The following is a 26,050-nucleotide window of genomic DNA, read 5'->3' as shown; positions in this document are numbered from 1 at the left end:
CAGGAAGGCCTGGGATGTTGGTATGTCTGTCTGTGCACACGGGGGATCGCATCCCTGGGTGGACCTCAGGTTCTTCTCCTCCACCACCCTTTGCAGCCCTCAGCTCCCCTCCATGTTGGGCTATCGCTGGGTCCAAATTGTGGGATCAGAAACTCAGATTAGGAGGACTCCTCAGTGACTGTCTCTCTTCAATGTTTTTCAGACTGTCCCGTAGGGCCCTTCGAGGTTCCCAGGGGCTCCAACAGAGGCAGGTGGAGGTGAGTCAGTGGGGCAAAGAGAAATCCAGCAGGAAAGATTAAGCCACATCCCTTTTAATTTCAACAAGGACAGCTCTGTTTTATTTATTTGTGTTCATTTTCACACAAGAATTCACTTAAAGGGTTAGGAAGCTGGAAGAGGTTTGGGAGGCACTGATTGTATCTCTACACAGAAGAAATCTGGAAGAAAGCGGCTCTTCAAGAGATCAGAGTCAGAGAAAGCTAAGACAAGACCCTGGGCTCAACTTGCTGACCACGGCACTTTCCACTGGGCCACACTGCCTCACTGTGCAGAGGGCACGTCTGCAGGGGGGCCCCCAACTTCTCCCTAAAGTGATTGGAGACAGGTCCTGTGAGGGGTTCACTTTGGGGATGGACTAGAGGAGTGGGGAAGAGCTTTGTTTATGGCTACTCCTTAGCACCTCTCCCTGCCTGCAGGTCAAGGTGGTGTTAGTTTCTCGGCTAAGAGACACAGCTGAGTGTGCTAGAAAAGAATCCAGAAATGGGAAGGTGGCAGGAATTAGTGTGTTTTGAAAGAGAGACTGCTTGAGAAGTGTTCCAGGAAAAATAGAAGTAAGCAGCTTTTCCCTGGGCACCAGGAACTCAGGCAGCTTTAAGGATAATGACGCATCCTTCATTTGTTTGCTGACTGCCCATGAGGGAAATAAAGGTAAATCAGCCATTGGCCGTGCCATAAAGAAGCCTACAGGTCAATGGGGAAGTTAAGGCATTTGCATTTGTCAGTATAACATGAGGGTGAAGGAAACAATGCCAAAAGAGATAAGAGATTGGGTGTCATGTGAGTTAGATATTTGTGAAGGGGAAATCATTGGCACTTCCTGGTGCAGGGTTGCTTTGAGCTGGCTCTTGAAGCCAAGTAAGCCATCACAAGATGGGAAAGAGCCCTCCATACAGAGGACATAGCAGGAGACAAGGGCACAGAGGCACGTCCTCATTACGTCTGTATGGGGAGTGGGAATACTTTAGTCTGTCTTGGCTACACACTCTGAAAGGTGGTTTTGAACTCTGTCCCATTCTTTCCAGAACTTGAGGGGATGTCCTCAGGTGGCCCTATTTCCTGGAATGCTAAGTGGTCCATAGCTGACATGGTAGCTTCTGGAGGATTTAGTTTTGGTGTATTATAAGAGGAAGCTGGGATCAGAAAAAGACAGAAGAATTCCAGGTGATGTGACAGCTCATCTTCTCTTCCATTCCTTCCTTGAGGAAGAAGGTGAGAACTGATGATCTGTGGGGCCCAGCAATGAGTCTGGAAAGGTGGGAGGCAAATGGAATTCCCCAAGAACTCTGACCCCACTTCTAAGTTCAGCAAGCAGCTTGGACACCAGCCTGAAATCACCAGGAGTTACTAGTCCTCTTCAGCCAGTCTGAGAACAGCGTTTACTGTTCCTTTGGTTCTTCCCCAAGCCAGCCACCTCACATCACACACAGAGGGGAGAGGGAGTGGAGCATGGCAAATGGAGGGCACCTTCCTCTCCCCTAGAGGGAGGGTACACGTGTCAAAGGTGGGCAGTGTGTCACCAGGTGGACCAGGGTCTTCATTTAGAGAGCCTCAAGCTAAAGACACAGCTAAGTAGACATCTTTTTGGGCCAGTTTTGATAATTTATGTTTTCCTTTTAAAAAACACCCAAAGTAGCATGGAGTTATACATGATATTTTCTTAACATTCAAAAACAAAAATCCCCTCTGTACTTTTTTTTTTTTTTAAAGATTTTATTTATTTATTTGACAGAGATAGAGACAGCCAGCGAGAGAGGGAACACAAGCAGGGGGAGTGGGAGAGGAAGAAGCAGGCTCATAGTGGAGGAGCCTGATGTGGGGCTCGATCCCATAACGCCGGGATCATGTCCTGAGCCGAAGACAGACGCTTAACCGCTGTGCCACCCAGGCGCCCCCCCTCTGTACTTTTAAAAAGTTCTCACATGCATTTTTTGATGAACCTGCTATAGAATAATCATTCTCATGGTCAAAACACCTTAATATATTATAAAGTACACAAAGGTAACAGTAAAGTATGAATCAACATCATAAACACACACACACACATACACACACACACACACACATATATGATGAAAGAAAGGGAAAAATGAATGAAGATACATATACCTTTATGCTTATCTGTCTTCTCCAAATTTTCTGCATTGAGCATATCTTTTTATTCAGCTAAGTTTTACTTTTGTAAAACCAAGGGGATTCCTTTTCCTCTTCTTCCCTGGGAATAAAGGGGGAACATTCATTCATAGGATATGGTTTCAAGTCCCTCCACCTTTATTTCTCAAGATACACCAGAATGTTCAATACATAATAGCAGGTCCTATCTCAAGATGTGGTCTGACCACCACAGAGCAGACAGAGAGTGGCAACAACTTCTCTAACTTCCGGCACCATGAATATGGCAATATGACTCAAGTTTATGTTGGGTTTTTTTTAACCTGTCTCATGGTAAGACCATTTGTGTTGTACTTCTAGCAAACTAAGGGCCTGCATTTTCCTTATGTGTACCAAGATTGGTGAATGCTTCAAGCATTCTGTCCTTAAGCTATCTGTGGTCAGAGAAGGTGTTGATATGGTCCTGGAGCCTGGGCTCAAAGGCACTAGAGTATAAACCAGACAGAAAGCAGGGGAAATGGGATCATAGTAGCAGAGGGGAGCTCATGGTCAAAGCCAAAGGGCAAGTGTTCAGCCAATGTCAAGAAATGGAGCAAGGGATCAGGAGCCTTGGTAACACACTAGGTCAGAAAATGAATTAGCTGTGACCTTGGGAACTAGGACTCTGGACTTGTGCTCTTGGAAGATGTCAGGGACTGAGTTTTCCAGGATATTCACTGTGCAGCTTGGGAATGGTTTGGTCAATTTAGTTGGGTGGAATATGTGATTAATATGCTGAACCCAAGTGTGTGCCTTGATATTTATCTCTATTAAATTCAGTCTTGCTATATTTGGTCAATTTTTACAGCTCAATTAAGAAATTTATGGGACCTGATTCTGTCACCCATGTGTTAGTTCTTATTTCTAGCTCTGTCTGTGACCCACAGATTTGATCATTGTGTATACCAGGTATCCATACCAAATCCATTGAAATCCATCACCAAAGACCCCTCCTGCATCCACCAGGGATTGCCATTCAATCATAGGCCAACTTTTCACCACTTCCCTTCTTGTCTCTGAGGATAACCTGAGAGATCCCATGAAATCCTTTATTGTAGAACACTTCCCCAGATCCATCAGTTTAATGACCCTAACCAAAAAAGACATGAGATGAATTTGACAAGACTTGTTCTAGTGAGCAGATTATATCTCACCTTACCATGTTCCCCTCCAGGCTAAGTAAGCCCAAGGGCTCTAATCTTTTCCTGATACCAGAAAGGAGAACAATGAATTGTAATAAATAGGGTGACAATAAGCTAGATTCATCTCCAGTTGGGTGATGTACAAATTTCCATTTCCAAATATATTCATTTCCAAAAATTTTATTGTTGTCTACAGTCACTTTGCCTAAAGATTCCAGCTATCTGGATATCCAGACACATACCCACAAAGTAAGCTTTTCTTGGTACCAGATCTGGTCCAGGATCCAGTAATTAGTTTTGTTGGTCTAGAAACTCTTTGATCAGTCTTCAAGAATTGAACAGACCCAGGAATCCCAACCCATGGCAAACATACATTCATTCAACAAATTTATTTATTCATTTGAAAAAAAATGCTTCTTTGTATCTACTTGGTGATTGGCACACTGGTTCTGAACACTGGGATACAACAGCAAAGAAGATAAAGTCTCTGTCCTCATAGAGTTATATCAGTGGGAAGAGGCAGATAATAAATAAGTAGGCAAATAAATAAAAAATGGAATTTTAAATAACTGTAAATGCAGGATAGGAGATAAAGAATGATGACTATGTGGCTGATGGACAGCTGATCATGTTAATATATTCATGTGTAATATGGATTTCCTTTCTTATGGCCAATGCTTATGTCCTCATTCCTGGGCTTCAGTTTTCACTTACAGAGGGCAGGAAAGATAATTGGAATACATGGTAATTTGGAAATCAAGGAAAGCCAGAAGGGTGGTCGGAAAGCCAAAAGGATGGTAGCTTGTCCTGTTGTGTTGAAACATCTAGTAGACCCAGTGGAATGATAGGAAATGCAATATGGAAGGAAGAACATTACATAACTGTGGTTCAGCAAGAAAAAAATGTAAACCTAAGCTCAAATGACATGTTATGGACATGATCTGATGTAGCCTCTTTCCCCACCTCACCTCCTAATCCCAAGCTAAAAGTGATGCAGACAATGAGTGTGCAGTTCTGGGTTCTTCTGACTTGACAATAACTCTGTGTGGGCTGTTGAGCCCACCCCATCTTGGATGTCACTTGAAAAGAAAAGGAAGGTGTTGGAGACCTGTTCACTCATGCCAACGTGTATTTATCATTTCATGTATAGCCTGTGCCATACTTTTTGGCTAATATAGCAAATAAAAAACAAAGTAATTTCAGCTGAGTCTGATTTATCAATTTCCATCTTGAAGCCTTCAGAAGCCTCAAAGAAGTCTGGGCTAGCCAAGAATAAAAAATAATAAGCTACAATTTTAAGTGTTTTCTCTGTGCTGGTGCTATCCTACATGTTGTATGTGGACTCATCTCTTTTAATTCAATAAGACAATCAGTGGTGTACTAGTTAAGATCGCTAACTGCTGTACCAAGTATGTCTCCAAAGGAATAATAGTTTACCCAATAGAATTTAATTTTTTATCATACATATAGTCTAAGGTGGTTCCAGGTTGGTAAAGGACCTCTCCTCCACACAGTCACTCAGGTATCCAGAATGTTAAAGGCTCTACCACATCTAACCAGTGGGAAAGTAAAGAGGATGGAAGTTTGAATATAGGAAATTTTTAATGGGCCAGGCCTGGAAGAGTTGCAGACTCTTTCTGCTCATACATGACTGGCTAGAAGTTAGTCCCATGGCCACCCCTCAAAGTTCAGGAGAGGCTGGGAAATGTAGTCTCACCGTATTCCCAGGAAGAAAGAGCAATATTATTAATATTAATGTATTAATAGGACTGAGCACACGATGCCAAGTTTTGCCTTTCTGATCCCCATTTATCTACACATTTTTGGCTGACCACCCCCTTCTTTGCCATAGTCTTCCTTTGCATGGGTTAATATCTATTAGTCTGGGATCAACTTAGCTTTTCTCTTTGTCCAGGAAAATTTTCCATATCATATTTCTGCATTGATTTTTCTGACAAACTCAGAATTCTCAGGTGTATTTCATTGTTTCTTCCACTAAGATGATTCTGCCTTTAGTCCATAAAGTCACTGCAGAGAATTAGGCTATTTCTAGGCATCATTTTTACACCTGTGCATTCAAGACAGTCATGCCAGCTTTCTCTTCTGTTGTCACTACCATAGGATGTCCTATTTGAAGCTGTTACTCCTCTGAGGTCCTTGGATAACCTAGTTCTGTTTGACTATCTTTAGTCAGTTTTACTGACCTCATGAGCACCCTCTTATAAGCAAGTCAGTGACAGTGCAGAGGATCAAAATTTCACAAAGGTTTATGATGATTTAGGCCCTGTCCTGCCTGCATTGCAACATCTTTCTCAATTCCTTCCCAGTTCTGAACACACACTCATTCCCACCATAAAACCTATCTCCCATAATATGTACAAGGAGTGTTTTCAAGATAGGAGGAATAAGCCTGTCTTTTGACACCAATTCAGAGGTGCTTGTCATCAGGAGACCAGATGATCTAGCCTCCCCATCTCAGGGAATGATGCTCAGAAGCACAAATGTCTTGGGGCACCTGAATGGCACAGGTGGTTAACCTTACGACTCTTTATTTAGGCTTATGTTGTGAACTCAGGATCATGAGATCAAGCCCTGTGTCAGGCTCTGCGTTCAGTGGGGCATCTGCTTGAGATTCTCTCTCCTTCTACCTCTGCCCCTCCCGCTTCTGCTCTCTCTCTCTCTCTAAAGTAAATAAATAAATCTTAAAAAAAAAGAACCACAAATATATTTAACCATGAGTAGAGTGTGTAATTATGCACAAGGTAAAATTACAGCTTTGACTATCGAACTATATTTTGATCAGAAGATCCTTTAAGAGAAAGGGAATGCTGGTTGTTCCTGCAATGCAAGCATTTTAGGGGAGGTAAAGAAATTAACTGGATACCTTTCCCCTTTAAGCTGGAGACCCATTATAGTTTACCCCAATTCTGTTTAAGTATTCCCATTTTCAAAGCTTTGTAAATAGTAAATACATTGTATAGGATGGCTATAAAAGTGATCTTGTCACTCTTTTCTAAAATTGTGAATAGGTTCCCTACTATTCAGCTAGGAGGAAAAGTATGCAAAACATACAAAATGCACCCTCTATTTATGATTTTGACCATGAACTTCACTGTTCATTGCCTATAACATTTTATAATATGAATATGCAACTCTGTAAGTTGAATATAATATAATCAATATGACTGACCAATTCGGGCTGACAAAATTCCATTTTCATAATGACCCTCTACCCCTCTTGGGAAAAAATGGTGAGAAATGGAATGGACAGTAGGTTTGTGTGACATGGGGATTAAAACATTCGAAAAAGGTAAGTAGGGGGAAAATGCCAGGATGAAAAGGAAGTTCATCCCCAGGTGGAGAGACAAGAAGGTTCTGAGATGCTGGATAGCCACTGGTGGGGACGAATGCTTTTGAGTGTGAGCCTCAAAGTGCCACCCCAGATGCTTCTCTGTACCTGAGGAGATTATCAGAAGTTTATTGGAAAAGGAAGATAATTAGAACACTGGATTATGTGCTCCACGAAGTCAGTGACCATCATTGTCTTGTTCTCCACTGCATCCCCTGTTTTAAGCTCAATGCCAGGCATGTGGTAGCTGCCAATCAAATATTTGTTGAATACATGTTGAGTGAATGAATGAATGAAAATGACAAGAGCCAGGCTACTCTTTGGGGTTGCTTGTAAAGAAGTTATAATGCTGCAGGGGGAGAGAACCTTCTCCCATGCCCTTGGGAGGGCCAACCTAGGGTAATGACAACCCTGAGGTTAAGAATGCAGCAGAGATGGCCAAGAAGAGGTCTGATGGTTGTGGCCACCACATGGTAAACTGAGGTCACAGCAAATGAGTGAACCCCGTCCCTCCCAGGACCTTTGAGGGGAAGGCAGGAGATCAGAGAATTTAGGGACCAATGTTTCTACTGGGGATGTGATATCAAACCACTGTGGATTATTGTTTGTACCCATAGCAGTGACTATACTTCTCTCCTCTTATCTTCTCCCTGGTTTCTGCTTTGCTCCCTCAATGCTAATATGCAAAATGAAGGTAAATTTATATTCTTTTTCAAAAAATATTACTTTCTGAAACTTAAGCCTAATTCTGCTTTGTGGAATAAGAACCTTAAATAAATCTAGTTTCTTTCCTACATGTCAGTCCTTCAAACAGAGAATGTATGACAGAAAAGAATTCCACTTTCCTTTTATGTCAGAAAGAGCCAAAGATTATTTCTCCCTACTTATATTGTGGTTGTGGGAGAATTTTGTTCAAGTTAAACCTTATAGTCTCTCTTCACCTTCTTGAGGCTCAGAGGAGAATTTAATTAAGACACCTCAAATTGATTAATGAACAGAGGTGGGAACTCATTCTCCCCAGTTCACTTTTCTTGACAATCCCAAAGTCATTTCAGGTTGGAGACATATTAATCTGGCTTTTTTTGTTTATTTGTTTGTTACAAGGTTAAAATGTGTTCACTGTCCAATATGTAGGGCCCATGGGGGATAGAATTTCTTTCTTTGTCATTCATTACACATTGTCAAGTTTATACAATTAAAACTATGTGGAAACAAATAATTTTCTGAATGCTTAAATCTGGTTCTGATCCTCTCAATAGTTCCCTCTGGGTAAGACTGCCTTTATTTCCACCCTTCATTCCTGGGGATACTTCTGATGTAGGAGAGCAAAGATCTGGAAGAAATCTCCCCTGGCTGACCTCACTCAGAAGTGTACCTGTTGGTAATTAATGGATTTGTACATGTCTGCTGTAGAGTCTCTTCCCACCGCTCTCCCTTCAGCTCAGGAAACTGTAGAATGGCTGGCTTCCTTCTTGCTGGCTCTGAGCAGAGAGGAAGTGGGCGTAGATGTGGTGACTTTTGTTAGATAACTGGAGATTGGAAATGCATATATTATAGATTAAAACTTAAAAATATTAAATAAGGTTTGGTTCCCTCCTTCCCACCATGATCCTATCTCCATTGACTTCGCATCAAGTGTTTCAGAGAACACTGTTGGAAGGAAGACTTAGAAAGAATAGAAGCAAATTCTTTCTTTCCTTGCTTAAAAAAAAAAAATCCAGATAGACTCTTGAAACTCAGAGCAGGGGCACTATTCTTAAAATCTAAGGCCTTTTATCTTTGCAAGGGAGGCATGAGATGAGGTGGTGTTTTGTTTTGTTTTTAAGGGCTAAAACTCTGAAGGAAGCCAGATAAAGAGTTAATTCTCTCTATAACTTTCTATAGAAAAAGGTGACTGCCTGGGTGAAGAGGAGCTTCAGGTAAGGATAAAGGAGCTGAGCTGCCAGTTGGTTGGTCCCAGAGATGGGCCTTGCCCTTTCCCTCTGCCCCTGAATCAGCCTGGAAGAGACCCAAGATAGCAGAACAGAGCCCAGAGAGAGGGGGCACATTCAGGAAGAGGAGAACTGTATTTTGCTTCCTAGGTAAAGCCTGAGTGGGGAGAAGTGCTTCGGAGAAGTCTTTTATACCCACTTTGGAAAGTAGTTTACAGCATAAATAGGGATGGGGCAGGTCTCAGCGGAGAGTGCTGCAGATAGCACACCCCGCCCCCCACACCCAACAGGCACTCAGGACACCTGAGAGGCACAGGATAGTAGCCCAAAGTTCCACATGCCCTTAGAGGGACACAGCGTGGCTGACAGAGGATGGCTTGCAGGAGGAGCCTGGCCATCAGAATGAGGAGGGTGACCTCTGTGAATCTGTCCTCTGGGGACAAGGCACAATGGAGCAAAGACCCTGGCGGATACAGAAGGGACCCAAGGTAGCGACTAGTTTATACATGGTGCATTACATCCCAACAAGTTCCATCAGATATGGGAGGCAAGCTGTAGACCAGACACCACATCCCACCGAAGTCCCCCTCAAAATTAGATGCCACGTTGGGGGTGGGATGAGCAGAACATGGATTAAATCTTAGCCTAAAGGACCTGTAAAGAAAATCACTTAATTGACTGATTTATCTGATTTAATAGCTTATGTGTTCTACATCAGACGGAATGAAGGCCCTGGCTAGGTATTAAACAATGTTGTATTTTACAGTGTTATATTCTTTGTGTTCATTGAGTTTTATGGCCTGATGATTAATACTCACTATTTAAATGAGGGCTCTTGGGGGGCAAAAGGCCTGCTCAGAAACTGATTTCTCTTAATCTCCTGTACAGGTTTTTAAAATAGGGGCATGCTTTGCACTTTCCTAATTTGTTTGACCCCCTTAATGATTTTTTTCTTTTTTCTTGTTTATGGTAATTGTCATGTTGAACAACAGCGTTTGAATGATGTAACAGAAAACAACCTGATTCTGTTCTAAGGACTGCTCCTGCAAACCCATTTGAAGGGTGAATTCTTTCCTAGTCTTTTGTATACAATCTGGGATAAGACCTATGACATTTCAGCCTTCTCTGAGATAATTAAAGCACCCCAATGTTCATAGCAGCATGTCCACAATAGCCAAATTGTGGAAGGAGCCGAGATGCCCTTCAACCGATGACTGGATTAAGAAGATGTGGTCCATATATACAATGGAATATTACTCAGCCATCAAAAAGAACGATTTCACAACATTTGCAGCAACATGGACGGGACTGGAGGAGATAATGCTAAGTGAAATAAGTCAAGCAGAGAAAGACAATTATCATATGGTTTCACTCATTTATGGAACATAAGAAGTAGGAAGATTAGTAGGAGAAGAAAGGGAAGAAGGAAGGGGGAGTAAACAGAAGGGGGAATGAACCATGACAGACTATGGACTCTGGGAAACAAACGGAGGGCTTTAGAGGGGAGGGGGGTGGGGCATCGGGATAGGCTGGATGGGTATTAGGGAGGGCATGTATTGCATGGTGCACTGGGTATTATATGCAAGTAATGAATCATGGAACTTTACATCAAAAACTTGGGATGTACTGTATGGTGACTAACATAACATACTAAAAAATTTTTATTAAAAAAAAAGTCTTTGGTCACTTTAGTCCTCAGAACAAGCAAATACTCAAAAACTAATTTGATGTAATTAAATCAATTTGAAAAAAATCAAGTTAGATCCTTATTTTATAGTTCCCAGCAGATAAATTTTACATAGATAAAATATTTTTTAAAAATTTAAATACTGCATCCTCTCCAACATTTGTTGTTTCTTGCCTTGTCAGTTTTTGCCATTCTAACTGGCGTAAGGTGGTATCTCAATGTGGTTTTGATTTGAATTTCCCTGATGGCTAATGATTTTGAACATTTTTTCATGTGTCTGTTAGCCATTTGTATGTGTCCTCATTGGAAAAGTGTCTGTTCATATCTTCTGCCCATTTTTTGATTTGATTATTGTTTCTCACGTATTGAGTTTGAGAAGTTCTTTGTAAATCTTGGATACCAGTCTTTTATCTGTAGTGTCATTTGCAAATATCTTCTCTCATTCTGTGGTCTGCCTCTTAGTTTTTTTGACTGTTTCCTTGGCTGTGCAGAAGCTTTTTATCTTGATGAAGTCCCACAAGTTCATTTTTTCTTTTGTTTCTCTTGCCTTTGGAGATGTGTCATGAAAAAAGTTGCTGTGGCCGATGTCAAAGAGGTTGCACCCTATGTTCTCCTCTAGGATTTTGATGGATTCCTATCTCACATCGAGGTCTTTCATCCATTTGGAGTTTATCTTTGTGTATGGTGTGAGAGAGTGGTCAAGTTTCATTCTTTTGCATATAGCTGTCCAATTCTCCCAGTGCCATTTATTGAAGAGACTGTCTTTTTTCCACCGGATGTTTTTTCCTGCTTTGCCAAAGATTAGTTGCCCAAAGAGCCGAGGGTCCATTTCTGGGTTCTCTATTCTGTTCCATTGGTTTATGTGTCTGTTTTTGTGCCAGTACCATGCTGTCTTTGTGATCACAGCTTTGTAGTATAGCTTGAAATCTGGCAACGTAATGCCCCCAGCTTTGTTTTTCCTTTTCAACGATTCCTTGGAGATTTGGGGTCTTTTCTGGTTCCACACAAATTTAAGGGCTGTTTGTTCCAGCTCTTTGAACAATGTCATTGGTATTTTGATTGGGATGGCATTGAAAGTGTAGATTGCTCTGGGTAGCATAGACATTTTAACGATGTTTATTCTTCCAATCCATGAGCATGGAATATTTTCCCATCTTTTTGTGTCCTCTTCAATGTCTTTCAAGAGTGATCTGTAGTTTCTAGCATATAGATCCTTTACCTCTCTGGTTAAGTTAATTCTGAGATAACGTATGATTTTTGGTGCTATTGTAAATGGAATCGATTCCCTAACTTCTCTTTCTTCAGTCTCATTGTTCATATATAGAAATGTAATTGATTTCTGAGCATTGATTTTGTATCCTGCCACATTACTGAATTGCTCTATAAATTCGAGTAATTTGGGGGTGGAGTCTTTTGGGTTTTCCATATAGAGTATCATGTCATCTGCAAAGAGAGACAGTTTGACTTCTTCTTGGCCGATTTGGATACCTTTTATCCCTTTTTGTTGTCTGATTGGTGTTGCAAGGACTTCTAGTACTATGTTGAATAATAGTGGCGAGAGTGGGCATCCTTGTCATGTTCCTGATCTTAAGGGGATCCCTATTACACTATTGGTGGGAATGCAAGTTGGTATAGCCACTTTGGAAAACAGTGTGGAGGTCCCTTAAAAAGTCAAAAATTGAGCTACCCTATGATCCAGCAATTGCACTACTGGGTATTTACCCCAAAGATACAGACATAGTGAAGAGAAGGGCCATATGCACCCCAATGTTCAAAGCAGCATTGTCCACAATAGCTAAATTGTGGAAGGAGCCGAGATGCCCTTCAACTGATGACTGGATTAAAAAGATGTGGTTCATATATACAATGGAATATTACTCAGCCATCAGAAAGAACGATTACACAATATTTGCAGCAACATGGACGGGACTAGAGGAGATTATGCTAAGTGAAATAAGTCAAGCAGAGAAAGACAATTATCATATGGTTTCACTCATTTATGGAACATAAGAAATAGCAGGAAGATCAGTAGGAGAAGGAAGGGAAGAATGAAGGGGAGGGGTAAAGAGAAGGGGGAATGAACCATGAGAGACTATGGACTCTGAGAAACAAACTGAGGGCTTCAGAGGGGAGGGAGGTGGGGGACTGGGATAGGCTGGTGATGGGTATTAAGGAGGGCACATATTGCATGGTAGACTGGGTGTTATATGCAAATAATGAATCATGGAACACTACATCAAAAACTAAGGATATACTGTATGGTGACTAACATAACATAATAAAAATTATTATTAAAAAAATAAATAAAATAAAATAAAACCAAGAAATCAGAAAAAAAAATTTAAACACCAGAATAAAGCATTGGCAGATAGTAAACCAATTAGGGATAGACGAGGACTGCAAGCATAAAAGCAATAGGAGAGGTCATCGAAAAAGATGGTTATATCTGGCTACCGAAAAATGTAAGCCATTTGTCACCAACACCAAAAACAAAATGTAAAGGGGTCTGACAAACTGGAAAACCCATTTACAAACAAACATAATGAAGGATGAATAGCCCTAAATTAAAAAAGGAAAAAATTCTAGTTATACAAACACTAACACTGGTATAAAAATGTGCAAAGGACCCACATAAATTGGCATGGTTGAAATGAATGATGCTTAAGCCTGATGAGGGTGGGGCGAAATCTTGGCCCATGTCCCCTCTCATGGGAGTCACATAGTAACAAATACCATGGGGGGACATCTCACAAGAAGTATCCCACGAGCCTTAAAATGAGCACCTCTTTGACTACAAAAATTCCATTTCTAAGAATCTAAAGAGATACAGGATTCCAAATTTATATTTAAACATGGCTACTGCTCATACATGACTTAGGATACTGACCCACTGGAAGTGGTACCTACAGGCAGTGATAAGGTCTCTTCAATGAATGATTTATGTCTAATCTATGATGGGTAGCATGTAGCCATGTTAAAAAATCCTCTTTTAAAATAGCATTCCATAGCAGGAGCAATAATAATGATATAAGATTAAGTGGAAAAGAGCAGGATACAAATTTCTGCACAATGTGTGATACCAATTTTACTACATACACGTGTGTTTATGGGTTTGTGGGTATCTTCATAGAAAGATTCTAGAAGAAAACAGAATGTACACAATGTCCATGTATATTTTAAGAGAGGAAAAGGAAACCTACCTATCAAGAATTAATCTTTTTCCTCCTTATCTTTCTAATTTTATGATTTTGTAGTCTGATGAAAACATTACAAATTGGCACATCAAGCAAAACCATAATCTTATTTTTGGCATTTATGATTTCTCCTTTGAATCCTATCAGAGAAAGGAATGCAGGACTTTCAGATGGCAACTTGCCAACATTGCAGATCGGGATTTTAATGAATTCCCTCCTTCTGAGGCCTAATTTAAGCCCAATTTAAAGTAAACAAAACAAACATATTACTCCATAAAGGGGAATGAGCACTTCTTTGTTGTGCAGGCTTTGAATTTGAATCTCTTTATAAAATGAAAAATAGAGCAAAAAATTAGCTTAATAAGCTAGACTGCTCCTCTGCTCAGGCTTTTCTCATTAAAGGTTTAATAACATAGAATGTCATTGGAAAATGTAGGTTTATACAGTTTGTCAGTGATTCAGTTTTCTTCTGCCTGAATGTTGACCCCTGAATATTCTAGATGCAGGGGTCAGCATGTTTGGGATATAAATCTGTGGTTCATCAGTGACCTCCACCCTTTTCATCTCACACCTTTCTTCCCTAGCAAACACACACGCACACCTCCCCCACACACATACACCCTAACTTTTTTTGTGTGAACCTATCCACCACCGGCGAGCAGTCTAGACTTCCCATTCAGCCTGCCTCTTAATGATGCTCTAAATCCCACAGAATGAAAAGCCTATGACTGACACCAAGATGAGAATCCTCTTGGAAGAGGGGAATGAATGGTGGGATGGACAGTGATGTTCTCAGCAAGCTGAAATGGTCTTTCAGCCCATGACATGACCCGCAGGATAACACTAATGTAACGTGCTTCGTCTGTCTTAGTCCATTTGAGCTGCTATAACAAAAATGCCATAAGCTAGCTGGTTATAAACAACAAACATTTATTTCTCACAGTTCTGGAGCCTGGGAAGTCTAAGGCCATGGCAATGGCCCATCCAGTGTCTGGTGAGGACTTACTGTCTCCACAGGGTGGAAGTGACAAGGGAGTTCTCTGGGGTCTGTTTTATAAGAGTACTAATCCCATTCATGGGGGCTCCACTCTCATGACCTAAGCACCTCCCAAAGGCCCATCTCCTAATTACCATCACATGGGGGGGTTAGGATTTTGGCTTAGGGCTTGGGGAGGAGGACGTAAATATTCAGTCTGTAGCACTGTCCAAAACATCAGCAGCAGATGGGAAAGAGCATAGACCAGTTGATCACAGATCCCAGGCTGTTCACTTTTTACTAAGAACAATGGACCACTGTTTAAAAACAATTGGCCCTGATGACCAAGATGTGTGCTCGCCATATTTGTTTCACTGAGCTTTCACCTCACCCTGTAAGGCAAGTGTTTTTGTCCCAGCTGGGCCGATGAGCAAAGTGAGGCCCAGGGAAGATTACCTTCCTGCTTACCTCGTTTGTTTGGGTCTCTTACTTCCCAGCTCAAGCCGTTCTTCCACCACTGCTCCTCTCTCAGCTAAGAGGACAGCCCTGGATGTGCCTCAGCTGGGTCTGGACATGAGGTGGGGCTGTGCCATGCCCCAAGCAGCGTCCAGCACAGCCCTTGACAGAGAAGACCTGAACTTCTCCAGCCCTCTTCTCTACCCAAACTGTTAGATAGAACTTCGTTTCTAGGGCATTTGTTCTTCGATGTATCACTGGGTCTCCTCATACAGTCACTGTCTGTTGAGAGTTGAAAATAAATAGGATTATTTTCCTTCAAAACCTTCAGCCTTCTCTTCCTTCCTGATAGCTCTTCATCCCTCCCCTTTTAAAGATTTATTTACTTATTTGGGGGGGGGTGCTGCACGAACAGGATAAGGAGAGGGAGAAAGAGAATCCCAAGCAGACTCCCTTCTGAGCACAGAGCCTAACTGGGGGCTCAATCTCATGACCCTGAGATTATGACCTGAGCCGAAATCGAGAGCTGGACCCTTAACTGACTGAGCCACCCAGGCGCCCCTCCCCTTTTATAATATGACTTAAAATCACTGACTTCTAATAACTAAAACTCATCTACACAGATATACTACCTCTCTCAGGCCTATTTTGTTTTCAAGGATGATGTAATTAACTGTGGAGGAACAAGCTTTATCCACTCTACAAAAATTTGTAGATCATAAAACACCATGGATATTTTCTTCCCCCTTCTTTCCCTTTCAATTCCTTTTCCTTCCTCTCTCCCTCCCTCTTTTTCTTTCCCTTCCTTCCTCCCATCCCTCCATCCTTTCACCAAGAGGGTGATTATACAGTCTTGTTTTCCCAGAACAGTCTTGATTTTCCCATGTTGTACCAGTGTAACTATGACTATCACCCACTTTCACTATCAGAGATGTCTTGGTGTGAGTAATAAATTATATGATTTCTCAATCCAGTCAACAAGCATTTACTGGGCATCTAATATACAATCTACTACACATAGGATACTGTGCTGAGTGCTAAAGAAGCAAAGAGGCAGTTCTCAGGCTGCAGTTAAGTCAACCAACATTGAGTATTCCTCACCTGTGACCCTGCTAAGTGCTATGAAGGATGAGGACATACCAGGAGAAATGCCATGGGTTTCCTGAGACAGACTACACTGGTTTCTAAGCCCAGCACGGTTATAACTTCGGCCAAGTTGGCCTCAAAGGGTCTCAGTTTCTTTATATATCAAAAGGGCATACCCATGGGGCTGTGGAGAGGATTAAAACAGATAATGCTAATAAAGCATCGAGCACACAGCCTGGAACTTTGAGACTTAAAAATGGTAGATATTATCAATATTTTATTATTACTACTATCATTACTATTTTATTGTTTTTGTAATTATAAAACAATTGCACACTCATTGTAAGCAAAGTCAACAACACAAGAAATACAGAGTGAAAAGCAAAAGTTACCCTCCATTGCTCCCCAGTTCCACTGCAAAGTCGATCAGTGGTCAGTTTGTCGTTATCCTTCTACAGTTGGTCCATCATAAACAAACTACATATATCTATCTGTGTGCAGCAGAGGGGCATGTGTGGTATAAATGTGACAGGATGCTAAATGGGATATTTCTTATTATGTCCGATTTGCAGTTAATGCACTGAAGATGAAGTGACCCATATTCTAAAGAGAAGCACAATACCCACTCACACAAGATTTACTGAAACAAAGCAAAATGAGACCAGTGACATCACCATTAAGCTTACATATTTCAGGCCCAATAAGGTGACCCCCTATAAGAATGGCTCATGTGGATGAGAAAGGAAACAAGTCTGACCCTGGGAGTCAGACCCAGGTTGAATGCCTACAGAGCTGGATACTTGGTAAGGACACTGACGTGAAGCAAGGCTGGAAGTTTCCAAGGAGAACCTGCAGTGTGCAGTGCATCTGCAGGAGTTTGGGTTGTGTATGCATACAGTGACTGGTGACTACTTTCCTCCGGGGGAAGTCTGAGGAGGGCAGGAGGCTGTCTGCGGCTGCCTGGATGGCACAGCTTGGAGAGGATGAGCAGTTTGGTGAGTTGTACGTGGTGAGGAAAGAAAGCGTGAGCTTCACAAATGGAGACTCACTAGACTGGAGCCTTCTCCAAACGGTGGTCTGTTAGGGTGCAGGGACCCCAGATATAAGAGGTTGTAGGTTCAAGGTTAAAGGAGGACAGGTGGAGAGTGACTCCTTTGGGTTATGTTGAAGATTCCCATCAGTGTTTCCGAAGAACTCCCAGAAACACCTCCATAAGAGAGCTACATGAGAGAGCCTGCCTTGACAGAGATCATTGACATAGGATTATCACAGCAGTGGCCACATAGGACATTGGGCTCTTTCCTTTAAAACCACCTTTTGCATGCCATCAGTAAAGGTGGAGAAAAGGAAGAAAGAGTACACGAATAGGCATCCCCCCTTCCTCTGTCACATTACTGATCTCCAAACTATGGTTAGGACTGTGATGGTAGAGGGGAGAAGTTTTTTTTCTTTTTAATAATAATGTTTTATTATGTTATGTTAATCACCATACAGTACATCCCAAGTTTTTGATGTAAAGTTCCATGATTCATTACTTGCGTATAACACCCAATGCACCATGCAATACGTGCCCTCCTTAATACCCATCGCCGGCCTATCCCATCCCCCCACCCCTCTCCCCTCTAAAGCCCTCAGTTTGTTTCCCAGAGTCCACAGTCTCTCATGGTTCATTCTCCCTTTTTTTTTTTTTAATGATTTTTTATTATATTATGTTAGTCACCATACAGTACATCCCCGGTTTCCGATGTAAGGCTCAATGATTCATTAGTTGTGTATAACACCCAGTGCACCATGCAATACGTGCCCTCCTTACTACCCATCACCGGTCTATCCCATTCCCCCACCCCCCTCCCCTCTGAGGCCCTCAGTTTGTTTCTCATAGTCCATAGTCTCTCATGTTTCATTCCCCCTTCTGATTACCCCCCCCTTTCTTTATCCCTTTCTTCCCCTACCGATCATCCTAGTTCTTATGTTCCATAGATGAGAGAAATCATATGATAGTTGTCTTTCTCTGCTTGACTTATTTCAGTTAGCATTATCTCCTCCAGTCCCATAGAGGGGAGAAGTTTTAAATTGGATGTGACATTGAAGTTTTGATTCAGGCTGGCTATATTTTCTAATATCTTCAAGTGATCAGAAAAGAGGCTACAGGGCTGCCTGTTGTAGTTATCATATGGCTGGGAAGGGGGATCATGGAAACAAATGCGCAGCTATTTTCTGCTTCTTACTGAGTTCAACTCATATAATAAGCTAGTCACACACATGTGCACCATTACACCCACATGACATATATGTAATAATCACAGCAGTAGGATTTTTTTAAAAAGACATCATACTATAAAATTTTTATAACTCGCTTTCCTCACTAATCAATATATAGTCTATTATAGTAAGTCTAGAACTACTTTGTACTTTTAAATAGATTTATAGTATGCTATTTAATGTATGCACAAAAATTTAATTAACCATTCCTTTACGTGGGGGACATTTAGATAGTTTCCAATTTTATACCACTAGAAATAATGCTTCAGTATATTTCTTTTTATCCAAGTGCCAATATTTCTGTAGAGGAGATTCCTAGAAGTGAAATGATATGCATATTTTAAAGTTTGGTAAATACTGCCAAATTGTCTTTCATAAAATTTGCATCAATTTGTCTTCCCACCAAGAGTACATAAGAGCTCCTAACTCCTCACACCCTTGCCAAGAATGTATATAAATATTTGTTAATTTGAAAGACTAAAAAACTATCTTATTATTATTTTGTTTTTAGATTTTTTTTAATGTAGTGAGGTTGGGCATCTTAAAATAGGTTTTTAAATTTTTGTTTTATGTAAATTGTCTATTCACCTTGCCCACTTTTCTATTGGATCATTTATCTTTTTATTGACAATGTTAGAATTTTTTTCTCTATCTCTGTGTCTCTCTCTATGTACATGTATACATGCATGCTGAAGAAATATATATATGACAGATATATCTGTCTCTCTCTGAATCTCTCCATGTCTATATACATAAATGTCTGTCATTTATATCTTTCCCAGTTTATTGCTTACCTCTTAACACTGTTTATGGTATCTTTTACCCTACAAAAGTTTTATTTAATGTAGACTATCTTCAATTTGTTTTTATTTTGTGTGTTAACCCAGGAATGATTTCTTTAATCTTCTTCAATATTAAAACTGTTTGAATCTTTAGATCTTTAATTCATCTGGCATTAATTTTATATGAGGTCAAATGCCTCCTTTATATATAATACATAATAAATATATAGTATAACCAACTATTTTATTTTTTTCCTTTATATGAATCCATTTGTCTATTCTTATCTCAGCATCATACAGTTTTATTACTAAAATTTTATAGTATAAAGACAAAATTTCCTTCATTAAAAAAAAAGTTCCTTGGCTATTTTCTTGCATTTACTCTTCTGGATAAAGTATAAGATTTATCCAGTGCAACTCCTCCCTTCCATATGGATACATGATTCTATTTCTGGCCATGATACACTAATTTTTTCAAATAAATCCTTTCATTAGAAATGACTAGAAAGGATGGACAAAATATTTTTAAAAAATCTCTTTGAAAGTATTGGAAAATCACCAAAATTGCAAGATATATAAATGTCGATGTAGATATAAACAGTCATATTTTGGAAAATTATATGTGTCCATGTATGTTTGTGTGTGTGTTACCTTTTTTAAGGTATTGGAAAGATACCAAAGCAATAAGTATTTGAGAGGGCAAAAAGAGGAAGGGGAATCCATAGAGTTGTGTCCAACTGGTGTCAATTGGTGGCTGAGAGATTGGTTTCTTTGTTTTGATTCGTATGAAGGATGTGCTGCCAAAAGTTGAGTAGAGGGTCCATCAAGGAGGACTGGCCCTGGTTAGATAGATAGCCAAGGTTTCCAGTTGAAATCCTTGAAAAGCTGTATTTTAGGAGTCAATGTAGTCTGAGCTAGACAACCCTAGCTTTCATTGAGTGAAGCCCAGCTATAAGTGATTCAGGTGATTAAGGTGATCTGTATCTATTATAACTGTTTTCACAAGTAAAATCAAATCTTTTCTGAGGAAGATAACATCTTTTAAAGTCCAGAGTTATCTCCCTAATTTTTCACACACAATATTTATAATTCAATTAAAAAAAAAAGGAGACAGACAAAGAAAGAAGAATTAACAAAAAAGAATCAAATAAAAAATAAGAAATAGAAGTAGACCCACAGATGATCTAGATGTTGGAGTTATCAGGTATGAAGCTTAACTACGATTAATATGTTCAAGAAATGGTATGATAAAATAGAGAATTTCAGCTGGAAAGTAGAGACTATGAAAAAAAGCAAATATACACTGTGGAAAGTACAATAAAGTAACTGTAATTAAGAACTAAGTAGCTTAACATCAGATTAGCCACAGCTAAAGAGCGAATTAGTGAACAGGAAGATAGGTCAGAAGAAAATATCTAGAATAATACAAGGAGAGAATAGCATTAAAAATGGGAGCATTCAGGGACATGGTGGAAAGGTCTAACATATACGTAGCCGGAGTCTTAGAAAGAAAGGAAAGGGAATATGGTCAGAAGCATATTTGAAGACATGTTCACTGAGATTTTCCAAAAATGACCAAAAAATCAAATCATATTTTCAAGAATTACTGTAAACTCTTTTTTTTTTTAAAGAACTGTAAACTCTTATCATAATAAGTAGCAGACAAACAATGCCCCCCTCACATCTATAGAGAACTCAGTAACACTGATAAAAACCAAAGACAAAGAGAAATATTAAAACCAGTCAAAGAAAGAAAGAAAATTACTGCCTTCAAAAAAGGTACAACGAAGATTTAGGGCTGACTCCCTAACAGAAAACAATGGAAGACAAAATATAATGGAATAATATCACCTAAATTTGAAACATATATTATAGCAGCCTTTTTTTTCTTTTCTTTTTTTTTTTAAGATTTTATTTATTTATTTAACAGAGATAGAGACAGCCAGCGAGAGAGGGAACACAAGCAGGGGGAGTGGGAGAGGAAGAAGCAGGCTCCCAGCGGAGGAGCCCGATGTGGGGCTCGATCCCAGAATGCCGGGATCACGCCCTGAGCCGAAGGCAGACGCTTAACCGCTGTGCCACCCAGGTGCCCCTATAGCAGCTTTTTCTTGAATACCACTAGTGAGTTCATCAAATAGCCAGCTCCATTTGGGGATACATGTGACTGATAGAAATTTCTTTCTTAGCTTCTCCTTAGTTCTCCTACCATCCATCCTTTCTACAAACACTGAGTATCTATTATGTACCTATCAACTCTCCTAACTGATGTGAATACGATGATAACCAGGACACATTCACTATTAGGAGTTCATAATTTGGAGGGTGGGAAAGACGGTAGACAGTTATTACAATGCTGTGTGATAATTTCAATTAAAGGAGTGAGTACAAGATGCCACAAGAATATTCAGCAGGGGCATCTAACTCCACATAAAGAAAAAGGACATCACTCTCAAGGAACTGATACCTGAGACGAGACAAGAGCTATATATTTTTCTTTTTGAATGAAAATGCAAACTAGGTATTCTAGATGTAGAGAACCATACATGCAAAAGCATAAGAAAGTGAAAGAACATGCCATCTGGTCTGTCTTATTCTCAACTACAGCAGATGAGCTCCTTCCTGAAGTCAGCAAATACAATTTCCAGCAGCTCCAGGATTGCATTGTTTCAGTTTAGCAAACTCAGTGGAAAGAAGCTTCTTCCTATGGTCCATTTATCACTTTCCAGAGATGTATGCTTCTTGACCTTGTTTGGCTCTTATGCCCACCCCCCTGGACCATTTAGATTTGGTGGAGGAATGCAGTACCAGGACTGCACAACCTTGAAGCATGATTAGAAAAGAATCAATTGTTTCCAGCTCCATCAGAATTACATGGAGTAGAAGATGGGTAGGATCCCAAGGGATAAGATGTTGGTCAGAAATAAGCAATGCTTATTACATTCTCTCAGCCTAAACAGCAGGGGTTATCCCCAACCCTGTTCTTGAGAGTTTTTTTTGTGTGTGTTGCTATGGAAAGAGCATGGAATTTGGAGTCTGAACTCTTGGCCAGGTTCACTACCTTTGTTATACTGAACAAATCACTCTTTAAACTTCAACTTCTGTGTTTATAAAAAATATGTGCAATGTCAGACTGGCTAAATTCCTGAAAAATTTAATGAGATCATCCACGAATAAGCACCTACCACAAGTCCTGATATGCAATACCTATTTAGATTTCCTTTGCTTTTTTTCCTTGGGCTCTCAGGCATTTAAGAGATCAGGGCTGGGGGTGAGAATTGTATAAATCTGGATCAGATAGTCCCAAGAGTTGAAGAACCACAACAGCAGACTATGGAAAGGGCTGTGTTGGGGGAGAGAGGAGCAGAGATCTGGGTGATGGTGGAGAAGAGGATTTGTGTCTGGAGCATAGAGTGTCTTAGCTTTTGAGTTGACTCTGTCATCATTTGTGTGTGTGTCCAACCGTACCTATGTGTCTTACTTATGTTAGACAAGTTAAAGATAAATGATTGCCACTGGTTCAAAATGACACTGAAGAATGAGGGCCAAGAGAAAAAGAGACACATCTTGCTTCGACAAGGTACGTGTAATTCCCCCTTCATGTGAAGTGTTTACTATGTATGCTAATTATTCTGCAGCATAACAAGGACTTGGAACATTAGGACATATGCTTCAGATTAGGTTTGTTGCAAGTCCCATTTGGTGACAAGCAGTCTACGGTGTCTATGCAGACCCAGCCTTGCAGGGTTGCTGCTCTTGCAACATGGCTATCTGCTCAAAAGTTTAAAAGAGAAAGAAAAACTGCCAATGGAGCAAATACAGACAGAGTAGATCTCCTAGTGAGGTTTATCTTGGTCTTCCCTGTCTTTGCTGTGAATATTTCCTTCACTATGACCTTAGCAGTTACATCCTGAGTGGCCTTCTTCTTGCCTGGAATATGTTCAAATTTCCCAGGCATGCTGAGAACAGAATTGGAAGTTGATGGTAATGAGAAATGCTGTAATTACAAGGGATCTTAATATTGAAAAAGAAAATGGATCTTTAAATTTATTTTCATTAATAATAGAAGACGCTGGCATCCTGGAATGTAGCTCTCCTCTCCACTGTCTTCCTCTTCCTCTCCCTGACTTCTTTCCTCCCCCCTCCCCCCTCTCTTCTTTCCCTGTCTTAATTCTGATCTTTATTGTTTGAATAAAACATAATAATAATACAAAATCATAATTTAAAAAGGAACAGTACCATCATTATGTAAAAAAAATAATAATAAAGCATAGCTGCCTTTAAAAATTGCTCTTGTAATTACTGCTTTAAACAACAGTGTGTCTGCGTAGGGGAAGCTTATTTCTGCAGCCACAGCTTACACGCTGCCATGGTAACATCTGGGCTGCAAGTGAACAGTGAAGCTTGTCATAAAAATCAACTTTGGCATGGGGAAATGACAGTGAATAGAACAATTTTAACTATGGGGGTACTTCCATTAGACAAAGTATATGTACAACTGTCCCCAGAGAGAAAAAAAATCGGAGATATTCCCCCTCCCTGGGACCATCCTTAATAAGATGGAGAGCAGTGGACTCTCCATTGAGTTAGAGACACAGAGCGTGGCCTCTGTTTACTTAGTCTTTTCCACTGTCTTTTAAAAAATGGTTTTGTTTTAGTTTTTAACGTACGCATTACATTTGTTAATTGTTAAAAGTGTATGCTGAAACTGCTTCTAGAAAATGGATTTTCTCCAGGAAGTTAATTTAGCTGTACCTTCAATCAAATTTGAAATCAAACTATATTTCTCCTTCAGGGTAGATTCCTCTGAAAATCATCTCCAGACTTTGGCAGGAGTAACTTGACTGCAAGACGGAGAGAATAATGAGGCTGGGAGGAGGGTCGGGGGAGGAAAGACCAGTAAATTAAGTACCTGTCGACCTGGGTTTGAATCCTAGTTCTGTCCCTTATTAATTTGTGATCTTGGGCAACTGAAAAGATACAGAAGCTCTGTGTTTCATTTTTCTCCTCTATTATAGGGAAGACAATCATGGTAAAAGTACAGGAAGTGCTTTGTGAATTACAAAGTGCTATACAAATAGCAGTTATTATTACAGGAGTTAAGTCCCCTTGAAAGTTTTAACTTTCTCTTTACAGAGAAAGGCCTTTATTTAGGAAGACCTCCTAAGATAGTTTCATTAGCCATGACTGAGAAAAGAAAAATGTCCCTTCCATTGTAATGCATGCTTTGGTCACATTGTTAATACATTAATTCACATTCATTCATTCCTGAATTCAGACATTCACTCATTCATTCTTTTAGATGTCTGACATTTATTGAGATGCTACTAAATATAAGGCAATGTGCTAGGCAATGGAGATAGGATGAACAAGAATAACTTAAGCTCTGGCTTTTTGGATCTCTCCTTCCACTGGGAGATAAAGGCCAAAAAAGTACATGAATAAAAAACTAAACTACAAACTATCATAAGTGCTACAAAGAAACCAGGAAGGGAATTAGAGAGGTTTTACAATAGAAGGAAGGTGTAGCTAAATAGATATAATCAAAGAGGGACTAATACAGGAAGTAAAGTTCTAAAGGACAGAAGTAGGGGGAGTATTCAGTAGAAATAGCATGTGCAAAGGCCCAGGGGTAGAGAAGAAGTTGGCTTGCTGAGGGAGAGAAAACTGAAATTAGGCCAGTGTGTCTGGGTCATGTAAGCCAAGGGGAGACAGGGTCAAAATGTGTGTGGAGACAGAGCTAAAAGCTAATTTATGCTGGGCCTCAGTAATTTTATTCTGTATGAGATGGAAAACCATTGAAAAGCTTTTCAACAATGGAGGACACAAGTAGCTTCTTTTTGAGTTAGAATTCTACTTATTTTGCCAAGTACCTTAGCATACTTGAACATATAAGTACAAAACAAATTCTGGTTATCACCACTAAGGGAAATCTGAAGATTAGTCTGAGTTCATTTTCCTATTACCTTAGACGTCAAAGTTGAAAAACAAGAGTCGGTTTTATTAGTGGAAGATAACTCCATCTTCCAGTTGTAGTATGATGGCAAACTTACCATTTTGATGGTCTTTAGAACGGAGGAACAGGAAAGAACAGACTGAGGCTTTTCATCAGGAAGGCATGCATATAATGAACTAAAATTCTTTGAACTTAACTGCATCTAGGGAAAAACACATTGTTAGAGGATTTTGTTACCTTTCTATAAGTTTTTTTTCCCTAAGACATTCGAGAATTCACAGAGTATGATTTTCAGCAAAAATATGAATAAAAGTTTGTGTTCTGTTGTGCTTTCTGTTTTAAAATTTTTGTTCTGGGCAGAATGCTGTCACCAAGCAAGAAATGCTAATTGGACATTTGATTCATCTGGACAGCTGTGAATGGAATTTTTGCTAACCAGCAGCAGATGCAGACCTAAAACAGCATGGCAAATGGCCATTGGCATAGATGTGATGTTAGCTGCATGTGCCCATGCTCCAATCCAAAAGCATCTCAAAGTCTTTTTTCCTTGAAAGATTTTTATTAAATATTTCTGTAAATTAATCTTAGTGATTGTAAAGGGCAATCGTAAACCCAATTCATTGGCATGGGAAGAGAGAATCTGTCACAGTCTTTATTAGTACTCCAAAGACCGAATCGGTGGAGTTAGATGGGAAATACTTGGTCTCCAGTTGAAAACGCAGAACAGATGCTGGCATTATTAACAGAACATTGCCTACTTGCAGTTCATGTCCTGGATGGAGCTGTCTGCCACTTGGTCTCCAAG

General features: G+C 40.1%; 1 protein-coding gene across 1 annotated transcript in view; it reads right to left on the bottom strand.

The window, feature by feature from the left end:
* Nucleotides 1-1,751: 1,751 nt before the first annotated feature.
* STXBP4 (syntaxin binding protein 4) overlaps nt 1,752-26,050 on the bottom strand; it is a 219,997-nt gene continuing 195,698 nt past the window's right edge. The window contains exons 19-20 of the transcript XR_015721309.1: nt 25,343-25,447; nt 1,752-2,491 (exon numbers count right to left, since the gene is read on the bottom strand). The gene's annotated coding sequence lies outside the window, so the exon portion shown is untranslated. The remainder of the gene's footprint in view (nt 2,492-25,342; nt 25,448-26,050) is intronic.

Source organism: Ursus americanus, chromosome 23, assembly GCF_024610735.1.
Source record: "Ursus americanus isolate L20-20 chromosome 23, mUrsAme1.1.p, whole genome shotgun sequence".
NCBI classification, from domain to species: Eukaryota; Metazoa; Chordata; class Mammalia; order Carnivora; family Ursidae; genus Ursus; species Ursus americanus.
The sequence above is the reverse complement of the archived record's forward strand: the minus strand, read 5'-3'. Positions and strand labels throughout refer to the sequence as shown.